Source organism: Lithobates pipiens, unplaced genomic scaffold (genome assembly GCF_037356315.1).
Source record: "Lithobates pipiens isolate NorthernLeopardFrog02 unplaced genomic scaffold, aLitPip1_a1.2 Scaffold_25, whole genome shotgun sequence".
Taxonomy (NCBI): Eukaryota; Metazoa; Chordata; class Amphibia; order Anura; family Ranidae; genus Lithobates; species Lithobates pipiens.
Genome location: NW_027507787.1, coordinates 117053960 through 117076221, shown reverse-complemented (window position 1 = coordinate 117076221; position 22262 = coordinate 117053960). Strand labels below are relative to the sequence as shown.

The 22262-nt window shown below is 44.7% G+C and overlaps 1 long non-coding RNA gene across 1 annotated transcript in view; it reads right to left on the bottom strand.

Annotated features, from left to right (window-relative positions):
* Window positions 1-19372, bottom strand: part of LOC143929928 (uncharacterized) — a 102160-nt gene extending 82788 nt beyond the window's left edge. The window contains exons 1-2 of the long non-coding RNA XR_013262650.1: window positions 19250-19372; window positions 19074-19109 (exon numbers count right to left, since the gene is read on the bottom strand). This is a non-coding gene — a long non-coding RNA (uncharacterized LOC143929928). The remainder of the gene's footprint in view (window positions 1-19073; window positions 19110-19249) is intronic.
* Between the last annotated feature and the right edge of the window lie 2890 nt (window positions 19373-22262).

Here is a 22262-nt window from a genome sequence, read left to right as displayed (position 1 = left end):
TGAGAGCAATCACCTGCAGGCCCAGCAGAGCCTTTACCTTCCCAGGCTAATTAGGATCAAAGCTCACCTGATCCAAAACCCAGAACTGGATCAGGGGGTGTGGAATGACAGGTCCCTCTACCAAACCTACCTGCCATTCCATATAAACCCAGGCCCGGCAAAATTAAATAACAACTCAGCAGCATATCGCTGCTGAGAAACTGATCCATCCTGGATTTACCATCTCACACTGTGTAGCAACCTAGGTGAGATGTACACCCCCTCGATCACTTCTCCAGTGACATGTCTACAACAGGTATACTAGGGCTGATGCAACAATTTTTTCCTATGTGCGATACTGTTTTATGTCTCACAATGTAGATTTCCTTGAAATGCATGCCGTTGTAAGTAGGGATGGCTGAACGGTTCACCCGGCGGTCGTTTCGCGGCAAATTTCGGCTGTTCGCGGTCCGCCCGATCGGCGGACTATTGCCGCCGTACGCCCGGCAGACTTCCGTGTTTACTGTGTAAAAGAACTTTGACCTATGATGACACATCCATCATGGGGTACAGGACATCCAATTGAGACATTACAGCACATGGACACTTGGACATTCCCCCTAACTTATAAATAGACCCGATCCGGCGGCCATTTTACATTCTGTCGTATGTCACTATAGGGAGAGGTTGCTGTGTGGAGCAGGGAGAGACTGCAGTGACCCAAATCGCTAGCTATTAGGTCCACAAAAGTTCTTTTAAGGACTGGTATGCTATAGGTGTTAGGTGTAGTTCAGGATATAGGTTTGAGGCACTGCTGTGCTAGTGATTGTTGCAGCAGCCTGTCTTTTGTCAGTGTAGAGAGAGGGACAGGACGCTGTGTGCAGCAGGGACAGTCAGTTTAATCATTAGCTGTTACTATTAGGTCCACAAAAGTCCTTTTCAGGACTAGTATGGTAAAGTAGTACAGGATATAGTTTTGAGTGCTATTCAAGTTATTGTTCCAGCAGCCTGTGTTTTGTCAGTTTAAATAGGGACAGATAGGAAGCTGTGTGTGGCAGTGAGGGACAGTCAGTTTAATCAGCAGCTGTTACTATTAGGTCCACAAAGGTTCTTTTCAGGACTGGTATGGTAATAGGCTTGTACACGTATAATATTCTTTCTTCCAAATATAGAAAGAATATTATACTTGACTGCTGCCCTTCTGCTGCAGTAGTCCTTTATCAGTATAGGGACTGAGGTAGAGTGTGGTAATCATTCACAACCTACTAGTTCCACAAAGGTCCTTAAAGGACTGGTAAGGTATAGTGTACTACAGTACATAGGGTTGAGTGAGGTACAGTCTGCTATTCCTTAAGGACTGGTATAGGTCCACAATATATAGGGTTGAGGTGCACTACTGCTGACTGCTGCCCTATACTGCAGCAGTCCTTTATCAGTATAGGGACTGAGGTACAGTCTGCTAATCATTCACAACCTACTAGTTCCACAAAGGTCCTTATAAGGACTGGTAATGTATAGTGTACTACAGTACATAGGGTTGAGTGAGGTACAGCCTGCTAATCACAACCTACTAGTTCCACAAAGGTCCTTATAAGGACTGTTAAGGGTGTACTATTTGGTGTGCAGTATATAGTTGTGTAATACACGTATAAAATACTTGCACATATAGAAAGCATAGTATAGTGCGTTTCCACTGTGAAGCATTGTGACTGCTGAGCGGTTCTGCAGCGATACTACAAAGAGTGACAAACGCAATCCAAAAAAAAAGTATTGTAACTGATGTGATAGACCCAGACTCCCACCATCCCTGTGCTGTGCTGACTTCCTCCTGGGGCTGTACCTCTGCTGTGCATATTATGAGGGGCTCCCACCATCCCTGTGCTATGCTCATTATGAGGGGCTCCCACCATCCCTGTGCTGTGCTGACTTCCTCCTGGGGCTGCTTATTATGAGGGGCTCCCACCATCCCTGTGCTGTGCTGACTTCCTCCCGGGGCTGTACCTCTGCTGTGCATATTATGAGGGGCTCCCACCATCCCTGTGCTATGCTCATTATGAGGGGCTCCCACCATCCCTGTGCTATGCTGACTTCCTCCTGGGGCTGCTTACGATGCAGGTGTCATTGCTGTATGTCACGCTGCTGATGTCAGTGCTTTATGTCACGCTGCTGATGTCAGTGCTCTCTATCACGGTGCTGGTGTCAGATCACTCTATCATGGTGCAGGTGTCATTGCTGTATGTCACGCTGCTGATGTCAGTGCTCTCTCTCACGGTGCTGGTGTCAGTGCTGTATATCACGGTGCAGGTGTCATTGCTGTATGTCACGCTGCTGGTGATCATCTCCTGCACCCTCTTCTTTGCCTAGCCTGACCTTCCCTCTCCTCCATTGCCTTCATGCGTCCTGAATTGTCACAATTTCACATATAAAAAAAGAATGCTTGTAGTTGTCGATCCCAGATTCACCTCATACATGTGTTATGTCATTGGCCATGTGGTGGGACTATGTTTGCACAGCTAGTAATTATTTTGTGGCTGCAAATTTGACCTGTAGGTTTGCAAAGTTCGCCTCCCATTGAAGTCAATGGGGCCCGCCGCGAACGTTCGCGGTCCGCGTTCGTGAAACGTCCCGTCGGAAGTTCGTCCATCACTAGTTGTAAGACTTTGTCATTGTACACATAGAAGATACATGGACAATCTTTAAATTAAAAGTTATTGAAATGAAACTGACCTTTTGTTGTAAATCTGCATGACATTTGTAGGACTTAAGCCCCCTAAAATGCGTATCCATAACCTTCCACCCATGACAGGCACCCCCCCCCAACCCGATCCCCACCTTTAACAAACCACGGACAAGGTATGGAGTAAATGGCCAACCAGCCTTAATTTATTAACAAAATATATACTTTAATAAAATACCATAAATAACTTTCAATTGTAAACATTCCCAGCCTTTAAACGGGTCATGGGTACTAGCATAACAACACACTGGTCACTGTGAATGACTTCCCACTTCTTGACCTCTTGACCTCCAGACGGAATCCCCTGTCTCAGAGGCTATACCCAAACCATCGCAGTGACCTACCCCTTTTTAACCCTTCCAGGTTAACCCCTTGTAACCTGAAAGTACATTAACCACCCCCATCCCATGGATGGGTACAACAGTCTTTTCTTCCTGAAACCTCCCCTTTCCTACTCAAAATCCCCAAGCACCGCCTGCAGACTACCCCTATAACCCCAAACAGGGAGGGTGGGTGGGAATCGCTTCCTCCTCCGCTCTCCTAGTGAAAGCATGCTACGCCGATATCGCGTACCATGCCGTAGCTCCGCCCCTCCGCTCCGCCTGACCCCTGCTCTTAAAGCGGCCCAAGGCTGCTTACTTAAAATGGCGACAGGGCTGTCCCTGCACCTGTCATGCCGTCCCTGCGCTGACCCCCCCTTTAGGGGTGTATGGCTGCGGGACTCTGTATTGTAGATCAGTTATTAAACTTCACAAATGTATAATCGTCTGAACAAAAGTCATATCTATACAGAGAACTTAGCTAAAGTGAAAGGAAAGCCTCCAATTTAAATTGTATGACCAACTGAATTCTAGTAATTCTTTATGCATATAAACATTTTTCCATTATCATTCAAGACAGCCACTATGAGAGATATAGTCTCCTCCTCTTTCTCTAGGAAACACTGCGCCAGCCCATAAATTCTTACTTGCCCTACCTGACCTCAGTTCTAGTGTTTCCTCCGGTGGGGAGACACTGTGCATGGGACCAGGCTAGAGAGCAGCCAGGGGGACTGTGGCCATTAAGAGAGTCCTTATGGAGGCAGGGGTTTTCCTGGGCTTAATCAGTGGTTTGTACCTGTAACTGAAGCCACCCCTTCCTTGCCTTGCGGCATCAGGTTGCGGGGGGGACCCTATCACGTTCACAGGGCCGCAGCAAGGAACCTTCAGCTCTCCCTGTACTCCGTATGGGCTGCATTGTTTGGACCCAGCGCGCCGGATGGCGGGTGACGTCATTTCCGGGGGAGGGCGGATGTGTTGCCTTTGACCCGTGACTTCCTGTTCCAGGTCACTGAGCTGATAGGGGGCCTGGCACAGGCTGAAGAGAGTCCGTAATGTGCACAGGCAACGTGGGACTCCCTGGAAAGCAACCACCTGCAGTCATGTCAGAGGCAGATGCTGCAACTCATACTGACACCACCTCCAGCCTTCCCAAGGTAAGAGCACCCTGGGGAAGGGTCCTTTCTATCTGGGATTGCCCCTCCTAGTATGGTTCCAATCTGGGGGGGCAGACCCCCTGGGTGGTCGGGGGGGGGGGGCTCAGATCCCATGATAGGTGGTCTAGTGCACTCCCGGGGGATTGTTGTATGCCTGCTTTTTTGTAATGTGTTTTTCTGTCTTTTTTTGGTACATGTTTTGCAGAAAGCTACAGAAAAGGCTAAATCAACTCATGGCTCTAAGAGGAAATGTGCCTCCTGTAGAGATGTTTTAGGGAAATCTTGGACAAAAGTTCTGTGTAAAGGGTGCATAGACTCCCTGGTTAAAGAGAGGGAAGCTGAGCAGGAGTCTGGGTTGGCAGCCTCTGTAAAGGAGCTCTCATCCACCTTTACTTCATTTAAATCACTTTTTGAAAATTTCCAGCTCCCCCTAATCCCAGTCCACAGGATACAACCCCGCCACAGGCTCAGGGCTCTGTACCTGCCTGACCTGTGACTACAGCTAGGGAAGAGGAAATTTCAGGCCCTTCCGAGGTGGAGCAGAGGCAGCCAGATAGTGGCACCTCGTACTCCCAGGAGGAGTCAGAGGGAGAGGACAAGGATGGGGAGTCTAGAAAGCCCTCTAGGTATAAGTTGTCCTTAGACGAGGTGGAGGACCACCTAGGGGCAATTTACACAACCCTCAGTATTCAGGAGGACAAGAAGCCCCTGACCCTCCATGACCTGATGTAAAAAGGCTTGGGGGAGCAAAAGAATAGGGTTTTTCCAGTACACAATGTACTGATAGAAACAATTAGAAAAGAGTGGCAGGATCCTGAAAGGAAGCCCTTCTTTTCTCATTCTCTAAAGAGAAGGTTTCCATTTTCAGAAGACCCAACAGCCATTTGGAATAAAAGCCCCAAATTGGATGCCGCCTTTTCTCAGGTTTCTAGACACACGGACTTGGCCTTCGAGGATATGGGGGCCCTGTCCGACATCATGGATAAGAGGATAGACTCGCTGCTTAGGAAAACTTGGGACTCAACAGTAGGCAACCTAAAGCCAGAAATGGCTGTTACTGTGATATCCCACAATTTGGAGCATTGGCTCTCTCTGCTCCAGGGCCACCACGTCCAGGTATGGTCGGACAATTCTTCGATTGTGGCCTATATAAACAAGCAGGGCGGCACAAGAAGCGGAGCTCTGATGGCCCTGGCAACAGACATTCTGAGCTGGGCCAAGTCCAACACTCTCTCACTCTCAGCAATCTTCCTGAGAGGGGAAAGCAACGTTGTAGCGGACTTTCTCAGCTGAAGGAGGTTGAAGGAGGGAGATTGGGTCCTCAAACAAGAGGTCTTCAATCTCATATCCAAGAAATGGGGACCCCCAGAAGTGGACTTATTTGCGTCAAGAGACAACGCAAAAACCCCTAAACAGAGAAGGAGCACTGGGGGTGGATGCGTTGTCCCACAATTGGCGGTTCATGATATGTTATGCCTTCCCTCCTCCGGCTCTGTTTGCCGGCAGGGCTGAGGAAGTTTCAGTTAGAAGACACATCACTGATTCTCGTGGCTCCACATTGGCCAAAAAGGGCATAGTTTTGGGTTCTCAAGCAATTAGCAGCAGAGCCCCCCCTTTTTCTTCCTCCACAGGAGGATCTCCTCTCACAGGGCCCAGTCTTCTGCCCACAGGAACATCAGTGGAAATTAGCGGCCTAGCTACTGAGGAGTGTATATTAAAGTCAAAGGAAAAAGGAGACACGCCGGATATATAGAAAGGCCTGGCTTTGTTTCAACGAGTGGTGTGTAGGAAGCTCTTTTTCAGTGCAGAGCCCCATAGCTGTGTTGGAATTCCTATAGACCGGGCCAGACAAGGGATTATCCATAGCTACCCTGAAGGTGTCAGCACTTAGTGCTTATTTGGAAAGATCTCTGGCCACCGACCCATGGGCCGTCAGATTCTTTAAGGCTTTAATTCTTTAAGGGTTTGTCTAGACAGAGACCTGTCGGAGGTCCTCCCTTTCCCAGTTAGGACCTATCCTTCGTTTTGCAGAGCCTAATGGGACCTCCCTTTGAGCCTTTAGATGAATGTTTGCTAAAGGATCTCACCCTACAGACGTTATTTTTAGTTGCAGTAACAACTGCCAGTAGAGTCAGCGAGATTGAAGCCTTATCTATTAGACCTCCTTTTTGTGTTATTTTTCCTTATTATAGGCTTACCTGTAGGTTAAACTTACAAAAACGTCTATACAACCGCTTTAAGCAGACAGGTGAGCAGGCTGCCGGTCATGGAGGTAAGCAGACAGACATCAACATGACTGAATTCTGGAGTATCCTAAGGCTTCCCTACACCCCATCCAAGTTCAATGAGCATTTGAAGAATATTATTAATATGTAATATTCTTGTATCTCAGAGGCATTTCCAGATGAATAGCATTGATAGTCAAACTGACAATTCGATGACAAAATTCATCTGATTTTTTCCGATGGATTTTAGCCCAAACTTGTCTTGCATACACATGGTGACACAAAGTTGTCAGAAAATCCGATCGTTCAGTGTGCGGTGACATAGAACACGTATGACGGGACTGTAAAGAGGGCAGTAGCCAATAGCTTTCATCTCGTAATTTATTCTGAGCATGCATGGCACTTTAAAAATAAAGGAAAAAACCGCGCTCGACAACGGTGGGAAGTAAGAGAGGATAGTAATAACAGTAGCTACGGCTAAATACTAGTTATATCATTAGGTTGCTGCCACCCACAAAAGAAAGAAACTCCAAAAGGTGTTTCCTCCAAGAAATAAAACAATATGATAACCAGGGTAATTGGCGCTACCTACAAGTAAAACTCCTTATATGTATGTATATCAATATATAATTCCGAATATATCATGTATTCATCTAGAAGAATATATATATAATAGAAGGAGGCATAACCCCAAAAGACTACCAATCTGCGATTTAAAATTTACAAGCTACTCAGAAGTCCCAAAAAACAACAAAGTTCCTACTAAAGATAAGTTCCTGAGATTAACAAATAATTCCAATAAGCAAAAGAAAAGGAAAAAACGAAAACCAAACAACAAACTAGAAACCAAAAAGAATTTTTTGTATCTGTATCGCTAAGAGACAGTATTCCCTAAAATCGCATTAATGCCAAAGTGTGGTTTGAGTAGGCAAATTCCCAGTAAGAGGCGTATGTAAATGTGCTAGTGAACTTATAATCCCAAATATGCAAACTGTAAGTGTAAAACGCTAATATAGATACATATGAAAGAATTTTTTGCCTAAAGTCGCATTATCGCCAAGATGTGCAAAGAACCAAGTAGAAGGTGTATATAAATGTGCTTAGTAAGATTAAAATTCACAATACAAAATTCAAATTATACAACCTATACATGCAATATGCTAATATAAGCATATGTATATGAAAAAACAAAAATATTAATAATATATAGAAATTATATCAAAAATATATATCAAAGTGCAGCTGAAAAAACAAAGGACAAAAAAATGTGTACAAAAAAGAAGAAAGAATATATATATATAAAAAATATATATATATAAAAAAGCAAAGGGTCTCTTAAAAAAACAATAAATAACAAAAAATACAAAAATAGTGTCCAAATTTCCCAAAAAAACTCTTCAACAGTGCAATTACAGAAAGTTCAAAAGATGTGACTAAAGTGCTTCTCGTGCAATCTCCAACGTGACTTCTGTGTTCCCCCACAAGGTCCCCCACTCACCAGAAGAATACACCCCTGCAGGGGTAATTCGCCTTGGAATCAAAGTCTACCGATAATCAGCTCTTCATTCGCATCCAGAGAGAGTTTTTTCAGTCCCTGCTGATGTCCAGCTCCTCAATCGCAACCAAGGGGGAGATTTCCTCATAGGAAAAAAATTGTAGTCTCCATAGTGTGATTTGTATAAAAAATCTATTTATTGCCACAAAAATATAAACAAATAAAAACATAAAAAATGATAAAACGGAAAAGACAATTCTCATATGTTGAGACAAGATGTGGAACCACAGTCCATTAAAAAAACCTTTCAGCCTCCATATATGAATGATAACGTTCCAGGAAAAAAGGTAAAAAATCCTAGAACAGGGCTGAGAGAAAGGTAATAACCATACGCTAATGGCACTTTATCCCAGATAACACAAAGGACTAGACACCAAAAAATATAATAGTAATGTCCCAGGATATAACCTGTTGTCTAGAGTCACTCCAGTGTTTGTAAGTCCCCCAGGGATAGAGCCCTTCTAGCGCGAAAAAATAATCCGAACGTGGAAGCCGCCCGGTGGACACGCAGCTACGGCTTGCACTCCAACTGCGCTCCAATGAACGGAACTGACGTAATAGGCGTAACTCCGTCGAACGCGTTTCGTCATTGACGTCTTCAGCGGCGGTGTCACGCTAAAACGTCTTGCAACTTAAATAGGAAAAAGGACCCGATCGAGCAGAATCTGATTGGCCAACGTTCGTAATTGACACCCAAACAGCCACCAATGGGCTATACCCTGTGTCTGAAGGAGTGACAACCACCGTATCCAATCCGCATGTTGTTATCACCCAGTTCCCAGCCAAAAGGCGAGGGGAGGATATCCAAAAAAAAAGGGAAATTACAAAACTCAATTTATAGTAAAAAATCGATAAATTTAAGACCCATCTATTGTCCGCCTATTGGGTACACGGCACATAAGGGTGATCTATCCCAAAGGGAACTCAAAAAGACTGTATACATGATGACAATACTTATATGTTAAAAACAATAATAACATCGATGACCCTTATAACAAGTTATCATAAACAAAAGTATGAAAATGAGTATTTATACAAATAAAAATTGGGGAAAACCAGAAATAGGTCACTACTGACTGAGATGGCTGAATACAATAGATTTCATTAACAGAAGAAAAAGAAAAGGGGTCATCCTCTTTACTTCATTGCAATCCAGCTATTACCTGGTAAAAGTGCTCATATCAATCTAGTCTATCTATCAATCTAGTAAAAGTTTTCATCTCTCCACAGTGTTATATAGTGGGCTGTAAGGGAAGCGACCAGGACTAGAAATGGTATATCATATCCAAAAAAATATATAATAATAAAAATAAATATAAATATAAAATTAACCCCTTTCTAATGGATCCGCATTTAAATGTTTCAAAAGGGGGGAGAGCCAAATCGTGTCCATATGTCTCAGAGTTGGCATATGTGATCAACAATCAGCAACATTTAGGATAATCCCAAGTGGATATAAAGCCCTCAGAATAAGTCGATATATACAAGAAGGAACGTTGTCTTATAATATTACATAATAAAGAAGAGAAAAAATAGAGAAAAAATGCAATAGTGCCAAACACCATTCTACTAACTTAATATCGATGAATATATAAATTCCAATCTACAACAGATTGGTAAGTAACATACATCTCCTAAAAAACAAGAGATGTATGTTACTTACCAATCTGTTGTAGATTGGAATTTATATATTCATCGATATTAAGTTAGTAGAATGGTGTTTGGCACTATTGCATTTTTTCTCTATTTTTTCTCTTCTTTATTATGTAATATTATAAGACAACGTTCCTTCTTGTATATATCGACTTATTCTGAGGGCTTTATATCCACTTGGGATTATCCTAAATGTTGCTGATTGTTGATCACATATGCCAACTCTGAGACATATGGACACGATTTGGCTCTCCCCCCTTTTGAAACATTTAAATGCGGATCCATTAGAAAGGGGTTAATTTTATATTTATATTTATTTTTATTATTATATATTTTTTTGGATATGATATACCATTTCTAGTCCTGGTCGCTTCCCTTACAGCCCACTATATAACACTGTGGAGAGATGAAAACTTTTACTAGATTGATAGATAGACTAGATTGATATGAGCACTTTTACCAGGTAATAGCTGGATTGCAATGAAGTAAAGAGGATGACCCCTTTTCTTTTTCTTCTGTTAATGAAATCTATTGTATTCAGCCATCTCAGTCAGTAGTGACCTATTTCTGGTTTTCCCCAATTTTTATTTGTATAAATACTCATTTTCATACTTTTGTTTATGATAACTTGTTATAAGGGTCATCGATGTTATTATTGTTTTTAACATATAAGTATTGTCATCATGTATACAGTCTTTTTGAGTTCCCTTTGGGATAGATCACCCTTATGTGCCGTGTACCCAATAGGCGGACAATAGATGGGTCTTAAATTTATCGATTTTTTTTACTATAAATTGAGTTTTGTAATTTCCCTTTTTTTTGGATATCCTCCCCTCGCCTTTTGGCTGGGAACTGGGTGATAACAACATGCGGATTGGATACGGTGGTTGTCACTCCTTCAGACACAGGGTATAGCCCATTGGTGGCTGTTTGGGTGTCAATTACGAACGTTGGCCAATCAGATTCTGCTCGATCGGGTCCTTTTTCCTATTTAAGTTGCAAGACGTTTTAGCGTGACACCGCCGCTGAAGACGTCAATGACGAAACGCGTTCGACGGAGTTACGCCTATTACGTCAGTTCCGTTCGTTGGAGCGCAGTTGGAGTGCAAGCCGTAGCTGCGTGTCCACCGGGCGGCTTCCACGTTCGGATTATTTTTTCGCGCTAGAAGGGCTCTATCCCTGGGGAACTTACAAACACTGGAGTGACTCTAGACAACAGGTTATATCCTGGGACATTACTATTATATTTTTTGGTGTCTAGTCCTTTGTGTTATCTGGGATAAAGTGCCATTAGCGTATGGTTATTACCTTTCTCTCAGCCCTGTTCTAGGATTTTTTACCTTTTTTCCTGGAACGTTATCATTCATATATGGAGGCTGAAAGGTTTTTTTAATGGACTGTGGTTCCACATCTTGTCTCAACATATGAGAATTGTCTTTTCCGTTTTATCATTTTTTATGTTTTTATTTGTTTATATTTTTGTGGCAATAAATAGATTTTTTTATACAAATCACACTATGGAGACTACAATTTTTTTCCTATGAGGAAATCTCCCCCTTGGTTGCGATTGAGGAGCTGGACATCAGCAGGGACTGAAAAAACTCTCTCTGGATGCGAATGAAGAGCTGATTATCGGTAGACTTTGATTCCAAGGCGAATTACCCCTGCAGGGGTGTATTCTTCTGGTGAGTGGGGGACCTTGTGGGGGAACACAGAAGTCACGTTGGAGATTGCACGAGAAGCACTTTAGTCACATCTTTTGAACTTTCTGTAATTGCACTGTTGAAGAGTTTTTTTGGGAAATTTGGACACTATTTTTGTATTTTTTGTTATTTATTGTTTTTTTAAGAGACCCTTTGCTTTTTTATATATATATATTTTTTATATATATATTCTTTCTTCTTTTTTGTACACATTTTTTTGTCCTTTGTTTTTTCAGCTGCACTTTTTTGATATATATTTTTGATATAATTTCTATATATTATTAATATTTTTGTTTTTTCATATATATATATATGCTTATATTAGCATATTGCATGTATAGGTTGTATAATTTGAATTTTGTATTGTGAATTTTAATCTTACTAAGCACATTTATATACACCTTCTACTTGGTTCTTTGCACATCTTGGCGATAATGCGACTTTAGGCAAAAAATTCTTTCATATGTATCTATATTAGCGTTTTACACTTACAGTTTGCATATTTGGGATTATAAGTTCACTAGCACATTTACATACGCCTCTTACTGGGAATTTGCCTACTCAAACCACACTTTGGCATTAATGCGATTTTAGGGAATACTGTCTCTTAGCGATACAGATACAAAAAATTCTTTTTGGTTTCTAGTTTGTTGTTTGGTTTTCGTTTTTTCCTTTTCTTTTGCTTATTGGAATTATTTGTTAATCCCAGGAACTTATCTTTAGTAGGAACTTTGTTGTTTTTTGGGACTTCTGAGTAGCTTGTAAATTTTAAATCGCAGATTGGTAGTCTTTTGGGGTTATGCCTCCTTCTATTATATATATATTCTTCTAGATGAATACATGATATATTCGGAATTATATATTGATATACATACATATAAGGAGTTTTACTTGTAGGTAGCGCCAATTACCCTGGTTATCATATTGTTTTAATGCATGGCACTTTGTCCATTGGAATTGTCTACACATGATCGGAATTTAATTGATCGGATTTTGTTGTCGGAAAATTTTAGATCCTCCTCTCAAACTTCGTGTGATGGAAATTCCGACAGAAAAAGTCAGATGGAGCCCACACACGGTCAGATTTTCCAACAATAAGATGCGATCGCACATTTTCCTTCAGAAAGTCCGACCGTGTATATAGGGCATAAGACTTCTGGCAGAATTCAGCTGTCCCAACTTATCAGTTTCTTCGTGTGAATATGTCAGTGTCATACCTCCTAAAGGGTGTGTGTTTTGTCTCTCTTCAATCTGGAAACTTTTTGTTATATGTTACATGTGAGCGTCATAACCTCACAAATACTTAGAACCTTGTAAGGCACACATTCATTTCTGCTAACTTCAGCAATATGCTATACAAAAGTAGATACTAACTTAGAGAGTCATATGGAGTTTGATTGACAAGCCCACATGTAATACTCCATACTTGAAGTAATGTGCTGATCATGTAATGTCATATAACCAAACATCTACATAATATGAACACATATTACCAACTTACATTAAGTAACTATATATTAATACTTATTAATATGACTGAAACTACTCTAAACTTATCTTAACAGGATATAATCCACAATGTATTATTGCTTTAGCTATGTAGACAGGTGTCTATTTTTTTCTTCTCGTGACATTCTATACTAAGATACCATATATGTCATACTCAAATTGGCTACACCAGAAACATCCAGCAATGCTCAGCTTTAGATGAGGATATTTTTCACTGAACATTTGATCAAGTTCATTCACACATACTATTTATTATGACGAATCATAAAACCACATATGATTTACAAGGTTGCCATGAATATATATAACACCTATAAGTGCCGAATTATGAATTTGGAATAATATTCTAACAGCGTTAAACTCCAAAAAGATACTAACTAGCTGCTTATTGAGCTGTGAGACATTGGGAACTGCTGTGGGCCTGGCTGTCATGCACTCATGTGAGAAAAGAGCCTGGGACAAATCTGCAAGGCCCATTTTGTGTCTGTGCTACAAATATTCCTTCCACGCTACTTTATGTACACTTGAAATTCCCCTATGTGGTAGAGATGGAGAGGAAGAATTTTCTGTAGTCCAGTTCAGGAGAGCAATCTAGGGTGACCATGGCTCTTCCATAGAGTGGAGTGAATGAGCATGGAGTGTCGGGGCAGAGATGGGGCTGAGAACTGGAGTCAACTGTCAATCAGGCAGCCTGGTGGATCCTGACTAGGGATGAGCTTCGTGTTCGAGTCGAACATACGTTCAACTCGAACATTGGCTGTTCGTCCGTTCGGCGAAGTCCGAACATTTTGGTCCGTTCGCGCCAAATTCGTGTGGTGCTCACGGCCCACAATGCACTGCGATGGCGCAGTGCATTGCTGGCTCATGATTGACCAAGCATGCATTGTGACCCCGCATGCTTGGCCAATTGCAGCGCCAGTAGCGAGGAGAGCCATGATTGGCCACAGGCAGGATGCCTGTGGCCAATCATAGCTCAGGCTGTGTAGTGCACGCCCCACACTATATAAGGCCGCCAGCGCGGCGGCCTTGTGTAGTGTGTTGGCGTCTGAAGCAGTGGGTGTTCTGTGTACCTTCAACACAGTACACACCGATCGTTTTCGGCCGATTTTCGATCTTGCTGTTGTGTAGTGGTTATTGTCTGCGTGCTCTGTACCCAGTACATACCGCTATATCCACCTACATAGCTGTTCTCTATTTGAGCCCACTTGCCATCTGCAGGAGTTATTGGAAGTTGTGTGTGCTTCCAGCACAGCACAGTATACATCTGTATATACCCCTTTATCTCTGGTGTTCTATAATAAAGGCATCTGCAGGAGTTAGTGGGTGTTGTGTGCCTCTAGCACAATATACACTACCCAACTGCTTTTTTTACCCAACTCCCTTCAGGCCATTACCATGTCTGGAAGGCCAGCAAGGAGAGGCAGACAGGCGCGAGCCGATAAAAGGGGGCAAGCAGGCTCTGTGTCTAGAGACAACAGTGCTGGTCGTGGACGCGGTGCATTGTCATCAGCACGTGGCCATGGGACACGCTTGTCCTTCTTTTCGGCAGCTGGACATGTTGAACCGCAACATGCCAACGACTTGGTAGAGTGGATGACCAAGCCCTCTTCATCCTCCTCATTCTCTCTCATCCAGTCTCAGGGTACTAGCAAAGCAGCTGCCAACGCATCGTCTTCCCTCCTCTCAATGTCATCATCAGTGACTCCTTCCCTAGACCCACCACGTCCTCCTGAGGAGTCTCCTGAACTCTTTGAGCACAGTGTTGGGTACATGCTCCAGGAGGATGCCCAGTGTTTTGTGGGCTCTGATGATGACACTCAGCTAGAGGAAGGCAGTAGCGTGAGCGCATAGAGAGGGGATGCTTAAGAAGGACAGCAATCTGGCAGTCATGTTCCACAAGCTGCAGCATACTGCCAGGTTTGCTACAGCGATGAAGAGGGAGGGGATGATGAGGGCACTGACTCCACGTGGGTGCCTGGAAGGAGAGAGGAGGAGGAGGAGGAGGAGGCACATGTCCAACGAGGCAGGATGCCTTCCGGGGGCCAGCTTAGGGGCAGCACACCGACTGAATCACACCGCAGAGCTCCGCCTGTGCAGAGCGCTGCCTTTTGCGCGTTATTCTAAAAGTTCTTTGGTGTGGGCCTTTTTTGAGACGAGTGCATCAGATCGCACCGCTGCTATTTGCAACATATGTCTCAAGCATATCTCACGTGGCCAAAACATCAGCCGCTTGGGCACCACATGCTTGACCAGACATATGTTGACCTGCCATGCAGCTTGTTGGCAAGCGTACCTCAAAGACCCACACCAAAGAAAAAAGCGGACCTCTCCTTGCTCCTCATCAGCTGGCATCTCCAACCCCACTAGACCTTCAGTCCTCTCTGAAACCTGCTCTGAGAGGAATGAAGGTGTAGAATTAGGTGTGTCACAGCCAAGTGCTTCCGGGAACTCTGCTAGCGGTACACCCACGTCCGATTATAGCAGGCAAATGTCCCTGCCCCAGCTGCTGGACCGGCGAAAGAAGTTCACTCCCAGCCATCCACATGCCCAGCGGTTGAATGCTAGCTTGGCTAAATTGCTAGCACTTCAACTGCTGCCTTTTCAGTTAGTAGACTCGGCCCCCTTCCGTGAGTTTGTACAATGTGCGGTTCCTCAGTGGCAGGTCCCCAAACGCCACTTTTTCTCATGGAAGGCGATTCCGGCTCTCTACCGGCATGTGGAAGGCAATGTCCTTGCCTCGCTGGACAGGGCGGTCAGCGGTAAGGTGCATATTACCGCTGACTCATGGTCCAGCAGGCATGGACAGGGACGTTGCCTGTCTTTCGCGGCCCATTGGGTCACTCTTCTGGCAGCTGGGAAGGATGCAGGACAAGGTGCAGTAGTGTTGGAGGTTGTTCCGCCACCACGCCTCCAAAATGCTACTATTGGTTGTGACACACCTCTCTCCTCCACCCCCTCCTCTTCTTCTTCCTCCATGGCCTCTTCCAGTGCTCTGTCCTCAGAACCAGCGGTGCTCCGTAGGCGTTCCAGGGGCTACGCAAGTATGCAGGCAAAACTATGCCATGCCGTGCTTGCGCTGGTTTGTTTGGGGGACAGGAGCCACACTGGGGCGGATGTTTTGTCAGCTCTGCAGGGGCAGGCCGAGAGGTGGTTGACGCCACACCAGCTTAAGCCAGGAATGGTGGTTTGCGACAATGGCACCAACCTCCTCTCCGCCCTCCGACAGGGACAACTGTCCCCCATGTGCCCTGTGTAGCTCACGTCCTTAACCGGGTGGTGCAGCGGTTCTTGGGCAGGTACCCCGGCTTACAGGATGTCCTGAAGCAGGCCAGGAAAGTCTGTGTGCATTTCCGCCGATCATTTAATGCCTGTGCTCGGCTGGCTGAGCTCCAAAAGGAGTTGAACCTGCCCAAGAACCGCCTTATATGTGACATGCCCACCAGATGGAACTCAACATTGGCCATGCTGCAGCGGCTGCACACGCAGCAGAGGGCCATCAATGAGTACCTGTGCGACTATGGCACCAGGACAGGGTCAGGGGAGCTCGGTTTTTTCTCACCACGCCAGTGGGGCATGATCAGGGATGCATGCACTGTCCTGTCACCGTTTGAGGAGGCCACAAGGATGGTGAGCAGTGACAGTGCATGCATCAGTGACACTGTACCTCTTGTCCACCTCTTGGAGCATATGCTGCATGGAATAATGGACAGGGCACTTGAGGCAGAACAGAGGCAGGAAGAGGAGGACTTCCTTGCCTCTCAAGGCCCCCTTTATCCAGACAGTATTCCTGCTGTGCCACCCATCACACAGGAAGAGGATGAGGAGGAGGAAGAGGAGGAGGAGGATGATTGTGTCAGCATGGAGGTGGAGGCTGGCACTCAGCATCAGCATCAGCAGTCTTGTAGGGATGATTTACAGTCCCCAGACCGAATGCCTCAGCTAACCTACGCTGCATGGCCTCCCTGATCCTGCAAAGCCTGCGGAAGGATCCTCGTATTCTTCGGATCAAGGAGAGGGACCATTACTGGCTGGCCACTCTCCTTGATCCACGGTACAAGGGTAAGGTTGCCGACCTTATCTTGCCATCGCAGAGGGAGCAGAGGATGAGACATCTCCGGGAGGCCTTGCAGAAAGGTCTGTGCAACGCGTTCCCAGAGACTGGGAGGTTACAAACTCCTGGTCCTGGACAACGTGTTGCTGAGGCAGCGGTCAGAAGGAGCGGTGGAGAAGGTGGCTGTCTGACTGATGCTTTCAGACAATTTTTTAGTCCGCAGCCCCAAGGTATGATCGGTTCCAGCACCCATCGCCAGCGTCTGATTTACATGGTGCAGGAATACCTAGGGGCAAGGTCAGACTTGGACACCTTTCCCACCGAAAATCCTCTGGCTTACTGGGTCTTGAGGATGGATCACTGGCCAGAGCTTGCACAGTATGCAATTGAGCTACTGGCCTGTCCTGCATCCAGCGTTCTTTCGGAACGCACCTTCAGTGCTGCTGGTGGCTTTGTTACGGATCACAGGGTGCGCCTGTCCACCGAATCAGTTGATCGACTGACCTTCTTCAAGATGAATCAGTCTTGGATCACCCACAGCTACCAAGCACCCTTTAGCTGATGTAACAGAATATTTTTTTTTAAAATATCACATCCCTTCAAGACTGCCTATGCTGATGCTGAGTGACAGTCCTGTTATGTTGATTGTCTATCTTCTTCCTCCTCCGCTGATATGTTGGAAGAACATTTCTGGTTCTGGTTGATGCCATCAGCCCAATTTTTCTGCCCCTGTTTAACAGGGGCGTTTAAGTACAATTTTTGATGCAATGCTTTGCAGCAGGGCTAATTCCTGCAATAAAACTAGAGTATATGGAAGAGGTTGCAGTGTGGTGGCACCAGCAGCAGTGCCTAAGGCCACATTTTTCTGCCCCTGTTTAACAGGGACATGTAATTACAATTCTTGATATAATATTTCACAGGGGGGCCCCTTCCTGTGCCCACCCAGAGTAACGGTGAGGACTTATAGTGTTGTGGCACCAGCACCACAACCACCAAAGGTCAATTTTTCTACCACTGTTCAACAATGGCATGTAATTACAATTCTTGATATAATCGTTCACAGCAGGGCGCTCCAGCGCCCACCAAGAGTCACTTTGAGGGCTTACAATGTTGTGGCAAAACCAACACCTTGTTCCGCCATTTCTGCAGAGCATATAGGGCAGGCCCCTACTTTCAAACATCCAATTTACAAACCTCTCCTACTTGCAAACGGAAGGAGACAACAGCAAGTGAGATGAAAAAAGATGGACGACAAAACAAATTATACAGGGGTGATAACCCTTCCCTATGTTTTCCAAAAAGCTTAAAAATAGTTTTTTTGACTGGAGCTACACTTTAAAAATTTACCAGTTGAAAATTACAAACAGATTAAACTTAACACAACAAACCTACACAGTCCCTGTCTTGTTTGCACCGCCTGTATACTGCTGTTCTGAGTATATAGGGCCTGGGGGCCACACGCATTTCCTTTTTTTAATATGGGTACAGGGTTCCCCTTAATATGCGTACAAGACCCAAATAGGCTGGTAATGGGCAGGGAGGGCTACCCATGCCATTTTTCTCAATGATTTTCAACCATATTGCAGGAACCAGATATAACATTAAAACCTCAAGCAGTTTTAAATGGTGTTATTTCCGTTTAATGTCATTTTGTGCAGGGACTGTTCTAAACATGGGAAACACGTGGCACTTCACATGCATACTACAGACACCCCCCAGGCACCATATTTAAAGGAATATTTCACTTTTTTTTTTCACTTTAATCGTCATTAAAATCAGTGCTCCCGCCAAAACGGCCATTTTTAAAAACATTTTAGGCATTGACCCATGTCCCCTGGGGCAGGAGCCAGGTCTCCAAACCCTTTTTAGGACAGTATCTTGCATATTAGCCGTTAAAATTAGCACTTTTCATTTCGAACGTTCGAGTCCCATAGACTTCAATGGGGTTCTAAAGTTCGTTCGAATTTGGGGTCCGTTCGAAAGTTCTGGTGCGAACCGAACCAGGGGGGTGTTCGGCTCATCCCTAATCCTGACAATATAGTCAGGTTCCTTTGAAGCCTAGAGACACTTGTAGCATCAACTAATAATGGAATATAACCCACTATTGGCTGACTCTCAATCACAGGAGAGCAAAAGTGCACTCCTGTGACTCACAAGAGAAGTATGGCCAAAAAAGCTTAAACTTACCTAGTGTTTCCAGTTTATCAATAGCATGGATACCACCTATACAGAAAGAAAAACTTTATAGGTTATGTGTTCATCCTCTAGATTAATGTTATATACAACATGGTGTATAAAGTGTAGGGCAACATAGTGTAACATGCAGCAACTAAAACTGTATAATTGTGATGAGTTGAACATACCCAGGTTCAGTTTGGTGAATGTTATCAAAATTCATATGCAGATTCCGATCTATACCCCATTTAAATCAGTAGGAGCCATATGTTTGTTTTCTGTAAGAGAAAAGACAAGTGATTGACAAAGAAGGAGCTTGGGGGGGCCAAGCACTGACTTGGTGACATGTACCAAAGGAAAAAAAAATGTAAATGGCATTGCTCAGAGGGGGCGTGGCTCGCCCATTGTGGAGTAAGATGTGCTTTCTCCAGCTCCATCCATGCAGGGCCCTAAAGAATTACAGTAGCTTTGGCAAGATGGACATCTTAAAAGCTGCAACTCTACCCAGAAGGGAAATATGTAAGGAAAAAACAAATTAAAGCCATTGTTTAACTTGGGGGGGGGGGGGGGGAGCCTGTGGGTAATTTGCATTATACATAGCATGTAGTGAGGGGTATGCCCAAATATTGAAGCGTATCTAATGAAAAGCCAAATTATTCTTTAATGTTAGCTATTGTAGCATGGGGGATGTTAATTGGTAGAGCAGAACATTGTTAGGTTGACCCCTAAACCAGAAAAGTCATGAAACCTCTGTAGAGTAGATATCAGTTTTGAAAGAGACACCACTGGGTTTGACAGGAACATAAGCACATCATTATCATACATGCTTAAATTAAATTCCTCCTTACCCTTCTGGTAGCCTTTAATGCTTTGGGTCAGAATTGATTGCCCTAGCCAAGGGTTATATCGCTATTGCAAAATTCAAAGGCGATAGAGAGCGGCTGTTAGGGATGTACTGTAGCGAGGGTTCCAGTCCAATGAACTGGGCAGCGGCATGTGTGTGTGCAGGGGACACGCACCAGATGTGCATGCATGTGTGCTAAACACTGCTTGGTGTCAATAGGCCTTTAAAAAGAAAAGCAGTTGCACTTGTGCAGTGCTGTTTGATCTGCAGCTTCCAGTGTCCTGAAACCTGTGCCTGCTATCTGGTTACCTGTATTGAACCGGCTATGCTGACTTACCTGATATCTCCAATTCTGACCTCAGCCTGCCTTGACTCTGCTAAAGACTTTCTGCTTGATATCCTGTTGTCAACCACTGCCTGTTAATCTGACCCTGCTCCAGCTTATTGCCTTGCTGATTACCTGTGTTGACCCAGCTTGTCTGACCCTGCTCCAGCCTGCTACCTTGCTCTGCCTGATTACCTATGTTGACTCGGCTTGTCTGACCCTGCTCCAGCCTGCTGCTGATCCTCCACCATTCAGCTTACCGGGTCACTGACCTGCATCTGTCTCTACTGTAATCCACATCCCGGTCCTTCCTGAGGGATCATCATCTGTCCATCCGTGCCAGCTACCACAGATCTCACAGGCACTCCTACCTCACTGTGCTCTCAAGGCCACTAGTCCAACTCCAGTGGCTCCTGAGCCAGGGCTGTAAGAGAGGTCTCCTCCTACAAATCAGGCTCTACAACAAGGTACGTAACAGCAGCCCTGTCTTGTGCCCCTGCCCAGATAGAAGTAATTGGAGGAACCGCCAGGCAGCTTGATTCAGGTGTGGGGATTATGATAAATGGCTTTAAACCCATGCACGTGTTGCACCCTCTACCAATAGGTAGGTACTAGTAATTAGGTTTTACTAGGAGACTGTCAGCACAGACAAATTTAGGCAGGCATATGCTGCAAGCTAGGCCTGCCTGTTTTGATCTGGGGGCTGGGAGTGGTCAGAGAAGCAGTGGGTGTGGCCACCTGTGCCCTGCTTCTGGGGCACCTCATCTACTTCCAAGGGGAATGTTCTGAAAGAGGGGCAGGTCCTAGAACTGGAGTGGTAGGCAGCTTGTGTGGGAGCCCTGACCAATCCCCAATTGGAATTGGCAGGGGGAGGGTCTCTTATATACGCTGAGTTAACATGACACTGGGGGAGTTGTCGGCTGAGTGAAGTGGAGGATGGAATACTAGACAGCAGCAGGAGGGCACCCCCATCTGGGGGGGGGTGCACCGATCGCAGTAGGAGGCCCAGGGAGAACTGTGAAGGGACTTTGTCATTACACAGTCATTGGCAATGTCTTTACCAATACACGGTCATTGTTAAAGAACTCCTGGAGCAGAGGGGCAGGGGAAGCTGTTGGAACATCTTGTCTGGTCAAGTTCCTTATCAAGGACTCAGGCCAGAGAAAGGTCGGTGTGTGCACCACAGTGGAGGGCTGGATATACCAAAAAGTCTGTGAGGGAACTTTTCTTCTTAGCAAAGTCTTCATCATTACACGGTCAATGATGGGGAATCCTGGATCAAAGGAGAGACTGTGAGAATATGTGTCAAATCGATGTAGACTGGGCCACACAATTTGCAAGCTGGGCTGGCTGGGAACAGTAGTCCACCATCCAACAATGTGCTTTTAAACTGCTAGGCCTCCGGGGAGAGGTGCTGCAGACCTTTGGCCTAGTAGCTGTGAGCCACCAGAGCCAGCTTAAAGGATTTAGAGGAGTGGGTCCTTCTAGCTTTCAGAAGAAGCTGTGACATGACTTTACTTCAATATAAGATTTGTGCAGGAGGAGAGAAGTTCTGGGAACATCACCCTTACGCGGTCAAGAGTGACGTCCTCATACCTTACTAGACATGTGTGGTTCGTTTCGAACGAATTTCCAAAAATTCGTAGATTCAGAAGCATCCGAAATACAAATTTCTATGCTTCCAAAATAGTATACGAAATAAGTGGGACTTTGGAAGTGGGACTTTGAAAGAAGTGTCGAAGTTGCAGGAATTTAAAGAATGGGATGCGATAATCAGGGAAGGATGATACCATGTCTTGATAGGACAACAGTTTCCCATTGTGAAAGAAATTGTGGGCTCGAGGTATGGAAATATTCGGACTTATACAATTGTTGTGCAATGGAAGGCCCGGTGTGAAATTAGGGTTATTATTCAGCGGTGTCATGGGACCATTAATTGGGTCCAGTTTCAGGAATGGGCATGACGCTTTGAAACTTTGTAACGTAGATGACAGGAATGGATTGATTTTAACGGAATCTGGGTAATGGGAAG